General features: G+C 48.6%; 1 pseudogene; it reads right to left on the bottom strand.

The window, feature by feature from the left end:
* Nucleotides 1-8,158: 8,158 nt before the first annotated feature.
* LOC106826873 (BCL2/adenovirus E1B 19 kDa protein-interacting protein 3-like) lies at nucleotides 8,159-9,528 on the bottom strand (annotated as a pseudogene).
* Nucleotides 9,529-9,746: the final 218 nt, after the last annotated feature.

Raw genomic sequence — 9,746 nt, 5'->3', positions numbered from 1 at the left:
TGTGACGTCTCTGAGCTTCCATGTGCCCATCTGTAGAACGGGGATAAATGATGTACCTGGCATGCCGACTTCACCAGGCTGTGGATGTGCGTCAGAGGGATCTGTACATGTAAAGAGGGCTTCATGGAGCCATGAGCCCAGGCAGGTTGTTCACAGGACTGTGACCGGCCTTGGCCAGCTGGGAGCAGTCAGCTCAGGAGGCCAGCTTCCCAGGACAGGGCGTGGGGCAGGGTGTGGGTAGAGGCAGAGAAGAAGGAAAAGAGAACATATATGCATGTGCTGGGCACACTCTGCCTGACTCTGCACCAGTCACTTCTATTTGTGCTCTCATTTCAACTGCACTGCAACCCTGTGAAGTAGGTATTTCATTCAATGATGGGCCCCCAAAGATATGTGTATGTCCTAACCCTGGGAACGTGGGAATGTGACCTTATTTGGAAAAAGGGTCTTTGCAGATGTCATTAAGTTAAGGATATTGAGGTGAGATCATCTTGAATTATCCAGATGGGTCCTAAGTCCAATGACGGGTGTCCTTAAAAGACACACAGAGAGGAGGACTCATAGGGAGAAGAGAAGATGGCCGTGTGAAGATGGAGGCGTCGGAGTGATGCAGCTGTAAACCAGGGCACACCTGGAACCACCAGAAGCTGGACGCGGCAAGGAAGGGCTCTTTCCCAGAGCCTTCAGAGGGAGTATGGCCCTGCTGACACCTTGATTTTGGACTTTCAGTCTCCAGAGCTGTGAGAGGATACGTTCCCGTTGTCTTAAGCTGTCCCGTTTGTGCTCATGTGTTACAGCGGCCGTAGGAAACTAACACAGCATTATCGTTACCCCCATTTTACAGATGAGAAAATTGGGATCAGAGAGATTGAGCACCTTCCTCAAAGCCATTCAGCTAACAAGGGTCTGCAGTTCAAGCTCCAGCTCAGCAGACTCCACAGGCGGCACTCAGACCCCCATCCAGTGAGAAGTGGGAGCCTTTGAGGATGCGACAGCCTAGGTCCCCGAAGCTGAGAAAATGAGACTTCCTCAGCTGAGGAGAGATGAGAAGTGGCCCTTTCAGTTCTGAGGCGGATCTATCAAGCCAGAGAATTCCCTAAGAGAAACGACTCTGCCACAAATCCCGCCCAGAGGGGAAGGAGAAATTTAAGGGGACTTTGGTGGTTGGACTTGCAGAGGTGGTTCCAAAGCTCATGGTTTTGAGGAAACATTGGTTGAGCAGCTCATCCGCAGGGGGACCCAGGCAGCAACTCTGCCAGCAGTGTGAGCTTGGAAAAACACAGATTTCTTTTTTTTCCTCTTTCTTTCTTTTTTAACACAAGCCAGGCTGGGAGGGGCCTCAATAAGGAAGGAAATCAATAGGAAATGCCTTTAGAAAATGAGATTTTTTTTTTTTCCAGAAAGCATGTCATATCATCATTCTTAATGCAAAGGCTTGGGCCCTGCAATTTGAAACAGGAAATCGGAGAAATCAAAGGCAGCCAATGAGAGGACAGGGTGGAGGCCTCCTCCATCCAGAAGCCAGCTGTGGCGATGGGGCTGGCAGCTGTGGATGCAGAGGCCAAGTCGCGTGGAGGCCTGTTGAGGGAATGGGGGGTGTTGGCCCAGAGAAGCGCAGTCCTGGGCAGGACATGAGAGTTTTCTCCATACAACCGAAGGGTGGTCGTGAGGCAGGGGAACACGTGTGTTCCGAGGGCACCCCAGGGGAGGCACTAAAAATCCTCGGGCTGGATACACCCCAGGAGGCAAGAGAACAAAAGGCGAGAGGCTCCAGAACCAGGGGTTCAAATCTCCATTTCCCCTCTTACTAACTTGGGCAAGTTATTGAAGCTCTCTGGGCCTCTTCGTCTGTTTCTTCATCTGTAAAATGGGAGTAATGGCATACCTTCCTTGTAGAGTTATTGAGAGGATTACACTTTAGTAAACGTCAAGTGCTTGGAACAGTATCCAGCACAGAAGAGGCATCCCGCAGATGTTAGCTATTTTTATCTATACTTGGAGAGGCCAAGGAAGGCCTTCGAGAGGACACTGAGCTGGGATTTAAAAGATGGAGGTAGGCATTTGATACATGAAGGTAGGTGGGTGAGGCCATGCCAGGAGAAGGAGCAGCAGGCACCGAGAGGAGAAGCGACCCACCTGGGTGTGTCTGCTCCATGTGGTGAAGAGTTCTGTAGGGAAAGCATAGAGAGATGGCGCTGGAGGGGCTGGCAGGGCCAGTGCTTGGAGTGTCTGAGATCGGAGCTCTAACATCGTTCTGTAGGTCAGTGGTTCTCAAACGTGAGCCTGCAGCAGAATCCCTTGGAGAACTCGTTGGAACCCACAAGTCTGGTCCCCATGTCCAGAGATTCTGATCCACTGGGTCTGGGGTGGAGCCTGAACATTTGCGTTTCTAACAAGTTCCCAGGTGATGCTGATGCTGCTGGTCTGGGGACCACACTTTGAGAAGCACTGCTACAGATGGTGGGGGCCATTGGAGGACGGAGGGCAGGCTCAGGGTGAGGTTCAAGGGCAGGTTTCAGAGAAAAATGCACTCAGTGTTGTTGCCCTTGAGGCCACACTAGCGGCCATCTGAGACCAGAGTGGGAGATTGTTGGACAGGGAGTCGCAGGAGCTGACATCCTCTGTTCTCCAGGCAGCAGCAGGCCTAGAGGGTGGCAGGCCCCGGGATGCAGTTCAGCAGGCTCGCTTGAGGGCATTGTGGCCAGCTGGGTGCCACTCCACACAGCTTCACACTTTTTCTTCCTTTATTAAGGGTAACCCCGGGAAGAGTGACCTACTTCCTGGGGATCCCAGGGACAAAGAGAGTAACAGCCAGAGAGCAAAGGAAAACCTCGCAGCTTCGCTCCCTCTACCCCCAGGGCTGCCGCCCACCTGGGGCTCTGTCAGGAAGGCTGGGGCAGCGTGTGGTTGCCTGGGGTCGCCGAGGGAGGGAGGACAATTACCAAGGCCGTATCCCAGCCCTTTTCTGTCAGTGCACGGGGAAAAACAATATTTAGTTAGTTAAACACCCGGCTACAGTTTCATTTGAAAAGCTGGCTTTGATTAGGAGACGGTAGGGACTGATTTGAGAGGACAGATGAAAAAAAGAGCAAGCATCAGTATGTAGAACTCACCCAAATGATGACTAAGGAGACGTGAAATCTGCAGAGGCCTCGCAAGTGGAGACGGAAACGACTTATTAAGCTTTTCGGTCCCATCTTGGGTCCATGCTGTCACAGTTCGTGATGCTCTTCTTTCAAGATCTTTGTCTAGACTGGTTTTAAATCAGGGGTGTACATCAGGGTTGAGGGGCACCCTTTTCCTAGGCAATTCTTGCCTCTGAAAATAAACTTTTCCACAAAATATATATATGTGAACTGTAATATATGTGAAAGAAAATATATATGAAATATAATTTTCTTTGCTTCCCGGTGGAGGTTTATGAAGGGATGTTCATTAAAGCATTGCTTGAAAATGAAAAATGAGAAACCGTCTACAGTGTCCGTCAGCCGGGGCCTGGGTTAGATAATCCGTCACTCCTCCAGATGTGGCAGTTTACAAAGAATGTGGTGGCTCTGCCATGTGGATGTGTGCAGAGATCTCAGGTGCCAGTAGGAAGATTCAGGATAACATGGATGGCTGATTTCTTTAATGCAAAACCACACACACACACACACACAGCCACATATTGCCCCTATGAACATATATGGATATAAGCTCCCAGACAAAGCCGCGGAAGAATGCACAGCAAGATGAGCCTCTGGGGAGAGCGGTGGGACCCAGGGAGGTTTCTGCTTTGTGGATTGTGGCTGAATTGTTTGCATTGAGAATGTATTGACGCAGTACTTGTATAATTAAAACATCATTAGAAACAGAACCAGATCCTGACTCTGAACTCCTACGAGAAGAGTGATGAGGACCGCAGGCGTCATCCTTCATATCTCTTCTCTGGGACCTCGGAGGGCCCTCTAGCCCCTCAGCCCTTGGTATCCACCTCTTGTCTTGGGCCCCTGTTGATGCTCACCTGCTCTATGAGCCTTCTCTATGGGCTGCTACCTAAGACTTAACCTGGCCTTGGCCTGACACTCACCTCGGTGTTACCCCGTGGCTGGTGACGCCTCATCTCACCTGACCCCAAGCAGAGCTGTCCCAGAGCTTGGTCTCCCAGAAACCCCTGTGTTACAGCTTTTCTTGGACTGGCTCTTTCCGTTTTGCTCAGCCCCATTTCTCCTCGCCTCCCCTCCTTCCTCTCTTCTGCTAGGATGGGGAGAGGGGGGACGTGAGATAGTATGAGCCACACTGCTGTATCAGGTAACACTTCAAAGGTCCCGCCTTCCCAGGTCTCTGCATAGCATGGGCCCACTCTATCTTCCCTCAAGACGCAACCCTCCTCTCCTTGGCCCACTGCCTGGATAGCTCTGGACAGTTGTTGCTTCAGCACTGATTCCAGAACCTCATTCCTGGGAGGTCTGGCCTGGTGGTGCCCACAAATCCATGGTGGGCACACAGGAAAGGTCTCCTTGTGGGACACTCACGGGATCATGTTTTTCGCTGCTCTCAGTAATCCAGCCAAGGAACACGCTGGCTAAAAGCGCCTCGGTATTCTCATTGTAAATTGAGAAGATTGGTTTCAATGGTTTCTGAGCTTGCTCCCAGCCCTGACATCCAGCGTTTCATTGCATGCCTTTCTTGGTGTTCACCTCTCCTGTGTGGCCCTTGGACCATCTTATTCCATTCCCACGACAACTCTGTGGAGTAGACAGGCAGCTCATATTTCCCCCCATTTTACATCCTAGGAAAACAAGACTTTGAGATGGCCAGGGCGCCCGAGGTCATCTAGCTGGCACTGGGTTCTGGGCAGGTGTTTGTTTGCATATACAGCATCTGCAAAGAGACTCACCAGGCGTAGGAGCTTCTCTGGTGGATAAAAGAAAAAGTTCTTCCCAGCAGAGGGCAGAGGGCAGAGCAGGATACAGGAGTGGAGTAGGGGTGGGGGGCCACCTTGATTAGCTTGGTGAAGCTGGAGCAAGGGGGTGTGGGAAGGAAATGGAAGAGAGGAGGCTGGGCACCTTTCCATCTCCTTATAAATAAGTCTGCCTCAAATACTTCCTCCTCTGGGAAGTCCTCCAGGCAACGATGTGCTGGTAAATGTTTAACAATAGTCCCTCAAAAAAAAAGCAACCCACAAACCTTCATTTACAGTGATCACCGATGACTCCCACCATCACTGATTCAAGTTAGCAGTGTGGTCCCTGAACACGTAGTCGGGAAGAGTCTGGTCTGGGAAGCTGGTAAGAGCCAATGGCACATGACTGGGCCACTAATTCTTCTCTCTGCTCTATTTTTTTTTTTAATTGAGGTCACATTAATTTATAACATTATATACATTTCAGGTGTACATCGTTATATTTCGACTTCTGTATAGACTGCCTCGTGTTGACTACCCAAAAGCCTGGTTGCCAACGTCACCTTCTCTCTGCTCTTAAACATCTGGTTGCTCCTCTGACTTAGCAACTATCACATTGTTGAAACCAGTTGTTAATGATTCTCTTCCAGTGGACTGTGTCACTCTTTCAAGGGCAGTATCCATGTTTGATTAAATGACTTACTGATGATGAAGTGAATTTAATCTATGATTAAAGTGTGTAAATACACAGAAAGTACTTGGAATAGTTCTGGCCCTTGGAAGTGCTGGTTAAGTGAAAGCTGTGCCTTCTAGCTCTCATCTCTCTCCTAGTCCACAGGTAGCCCTGGCCGCCCTCGAGGACATGTCTATTGAAGGGATGAATGAACTCTTAACCCAAAGGGGGGCACAGGGCTCTGCTGTCCTTATTCTGCTGGTTTTTACAGACCACCCTTTAACCCAAATACATTTAAGATTCTATGCAACCTTTCGGTTTCTTGTGGGAAACCCCTCCCATGCAATCCCTATGGACAACAAAGGGCCTCCAAATCTACTCTCTTGGTGATTGGCATGACCACAAGTCTGTGGAGGCACATGGTGAGCTGGATTTGGATTCCAATGGGGGCCCACCATATTTTTAGCTATGTTTCTGAATGAGTTGCTGAACCTCCCTGAGCCAAATTCCCTCATCTGAAAAAAGAAGATAATGACACCAGCTCTCTTAGGGTTAATGAGACTATTAAATGGGTTTGGGAGTCTGGGCTGTTCTGTTCGCTCCCTCTCCCCAGACCTATGGTCCACCTTTCTCTGCCCTGCTCCGTTGGTGCCCAGGAGGCTGACTTTGACAGCACTTTTTGCCTCCTGCTGTCCCCTGGAGTTCAGTCAATGGGAGGTAGTGGCAGAAGATTGAGGGGTATATGGGAGGAGAGAGAAGCTCCCCAACTACACCCCATGCTTTTGCTTCGTTCTGGCCAATGGCCACATCCCTCTCTACACACTCCACCTCCAGTTCCCATTGGTGGTGGCCAAGGTCCTTGGGCTCTAGCTTTCAACAAAAGCTGGGCAATGGAGGAATTAGGTCCCTAACGTTGTTAGTTCCTGGGTGTCTCAAAATCCATTGGTATTCCCCTTAATCCTACCTGGACCTCAATAAATAATCCTTTAATAAAATTTATTTTACGTGTCCCAGGTGAGTGTGTCATCTGTTTCCTGCCAGGACTCAGACAATGTCAAGCCTGGTGCCTGGGCACATAAGAGGCTTAGTGTTAATATTAGCAGCCACCCTTTATTAAGGGCTTAGCTTGACTAAGCACTGTGTCAAGTGGTTTTTTTCTTTCTCACATGCATTATATTATTTAATCCTCACAACAACTCTATGTGGAAGACACTATTATACCCATTCTGCAGATGGGAAAAGTAGAGCTTAAAGTTGTTAGAGATTTGCTAAGTCAACCAGTTGGTAAGTGGGGGAGTCAGGATTCAAAGTAATTATGGTTAATCGCACTATTATTTGGCAAGCAGGGACCAAGTCTTAGACTCAGACCCTCACTGCAGAGCTGGATGCAGGGAGGTGCTCGGTAAACACTTCTCGGTGGGTGAAGGCCAGTAGTTCAGAGCCCTAGGTTTCTGCCTCATCTTTCCTGGGAGTTCTCCCTCTGGTGTCAGGGCCACTCTTGCCTCTGCAGACCGTCGCCTCTTGATCACAGTGTCTGGGCTGCAATCTGTTCCCAAACAAGCCCCAGTGGATAGGGTTTCCTCTCATTACCTCTTGCCCATATTTCTCTCTGCTCTGAGCTGCTGGAGCAGCCCCTTGTCGCTCCTCCACCCTCCTGGTCACCCACACCCACTGGTGTTTACAACATGTCTCCAGCATCTGCAAACTTCATTACAGCCAGAGCTACACCCTCTTCCTGCTCATTGGTGCAGACTGTGCGTGAGGCCAGACTGAGCACGGTTCCCCAGGGGGGGAGCCCAGACCTTTCCACCAGCCAGGCAAGGTCTCTTTCTCTGGGGACCCCCAGCCAAGCTCAAATCCAAGGCGTCTCTGCAGAATAAACATTTGCGATGGGTCCCAAGGCCACGCTGTTCTAGTTTGTGGCTATGGTTAATGCTATTGGGACGGTGGCTTAGAAGGAGTATTAGTTTTCGAGTCAGGAACACCCGCCGCTTAGTAGCTCTGTGATCTTGGTCCAGTTGCCTAACTTCTCTGAGTCTCAGGTTCTGATCTGTAACACTGAAGATAAATAGAGCTGAGGATGGGAGCTATTGCATAGAAAGCTTCCTGCACTTCTTGGGTGCAAACTGCTCTCTCTCTCCTAAAGACCACTTTGGGGGGGACCAAAGACCAAATGGTGTAGATTATATTTGTCATTTACTTATTTATTTTTGGATGCTCTCTACTAGATGTTGATATGTTATCAGAGATTATACAGATAATTACCCTCATTTGATAGATGACTATTCTAAGGTTCAGAGAGTTTAAATTAATTTGCTCGTGGTCACTGAAATAACAGATTGAGTTTGTAATCAACTCCAATTTAAACTGACTATTTTCAACTTTCTCTTCTCATTTTTTAAGAATGAAAATAAACAACCAAGTGATATAAGCCAAAATGAAATCATCTTTATTTTTTTTTAATATAAGGCCACAATATTTATTTGGGGTAAACCCCTTATGCAGTCTTTTTTTTTTTTTTTTAATTTTTTTTGAGGAAGACTAGACCTGAGCTAACTGTTGCCAATCTCCCTCTTTTTGCTGAGGAAGACTGGCCCTGAACTAACATCCATGCCCATCTTCCTCTACTTTATATGTGGGACGCCTGCTACAGCATGGTGTGCCAAGCAGTGCCATGTTGGCACCCAGGATCTGAACTGGTGAACCCCGGGCCGCCGAATCAGAACGTGTGCTCTTAACTGTTGAGCCACTGGGCCGGCCCCTTACGCAGTCTTTTTAATATTAACATAATTCATCCTTCCAAAATATAAAGTGTTCTAACTGAATTAAGGTTGCAGATAATTTTTGTTAAAATATTACATACATCATGACTAGTGTGTTAAAATTATTTATACTTAGCTATTTATAATATCAAAAGAAAATTTACTACCAAATTATTACAATAGATATTAATCGATATGACACGCTTATTAATGGATCCCATAGGTATGATTATAGATTATCATGGATTTAGTGCCTATTCTTTCATTTTACTAATTAGGAACTCAGCATTTACAGAACAAATAAACACAAGTGGCGCAGCCACTCAAGGACCGAGATGGCTCTTCAGTTAGCTATGTTGCCACCTCCGATATAAATCCTGCTTCGTGAAAAAAGCCAGAATCCAGCTCTTCATCAAAAGGTACTGGTGGAGGTTGTCAGATGCCTTTCAATATATATCCCCAACCCTGTGGCCAGCAGATGACACAGCAACAGAGACAGAAGAAAACTTTTAGAAATTCTGCTGAGAAAATGCCCCCTTTCTTCATAACATGCATGTTTTCTCACACTGAGTGTGGTTTGGCGCTTCAGGCGTCTGAAAAGGAGCTCCTTGCGGGGGATATTATCTGGCCGACTTGACCCATCCCATATCCAGTCTGAGTTTTTCTGCAAGATGCTTTCAAAACTTCTTTCCTTCTCTCAACATAATCTTTCTCAGACTGAGAGCTGGTTTTTCTCTCCAATGCTGCGGGTGTCTGTTTCAGAGGCTCTGTTTGTATCCTGTGGGGTCTGCAAGCGAGGCGGGCTGTCGCAGCGAGAACTCTTGGCTCCGTCCAGACTCATGGTGGGCATCCAGCAGTATTTTTTCTATTTCACCATAATAAATAGCAACTGAGGCTGGAACGCTGCTCCCATGCCCATTATTGCTGAAGTGCAGTTCTACCCAGGAGCCAGCAGGTTCTCTTCCTGCAGTGCGGGGGGGCCAGCTCTGCTGCACGGCACACGGGGAGGGCACTCTGGCCGCCGATCAGGGTCGGGTTGGGCCGGCGGGGGCTCCGAGGCCACGGGAGGACCGGCGGAGCAGAGTCGGAGCGCTGGCCCAGTGGCTCAGGCGGCGTCAGCCCAGGGCCATGACTTGAAATCACCCTTATTTCTTGTAAAAAGATAGCCGCCTTTACTCTTTGCACTCACTGTTGTGTGACTCCGTCATTTGTGACTCTCTAACCTCGTGATCCGGTTCTCTCTGTTCCTTGGATGAACTGAGCTTTCTAAACCCTTTTGAGATATCGTCTGTCTAGGGTGGGACGCTGGAAGCCACACTCATCGTGGGCTGATCCTGGCAAGTTTCTCCCATAGGAAACAAATCAGGACTTGGGCTGAAGATGGGGATGACCTGGATGACAAAATGAGTCTGAAGGTCATTATCAT

Source organism: Equus asinus, chromosome 10 (assembly GCF_041296235.1).
Source record: "Equus asinus isolate D_3611 breed Donkey chromosome 10, EquAss-T2T_v2, whole genome shotgun sequence".
NCBI classification, from domain to species: domain Eukaryota; kingdom Metazoa; phylum Chordata; class Mammalia; order Perissodactyla; family Equidae; genus Equus; species Equus asinus.
Note: the sequence above shows the minus strand (reverse complement) of the source record. Positions and strands in the feature narration are given on the sequence as shown.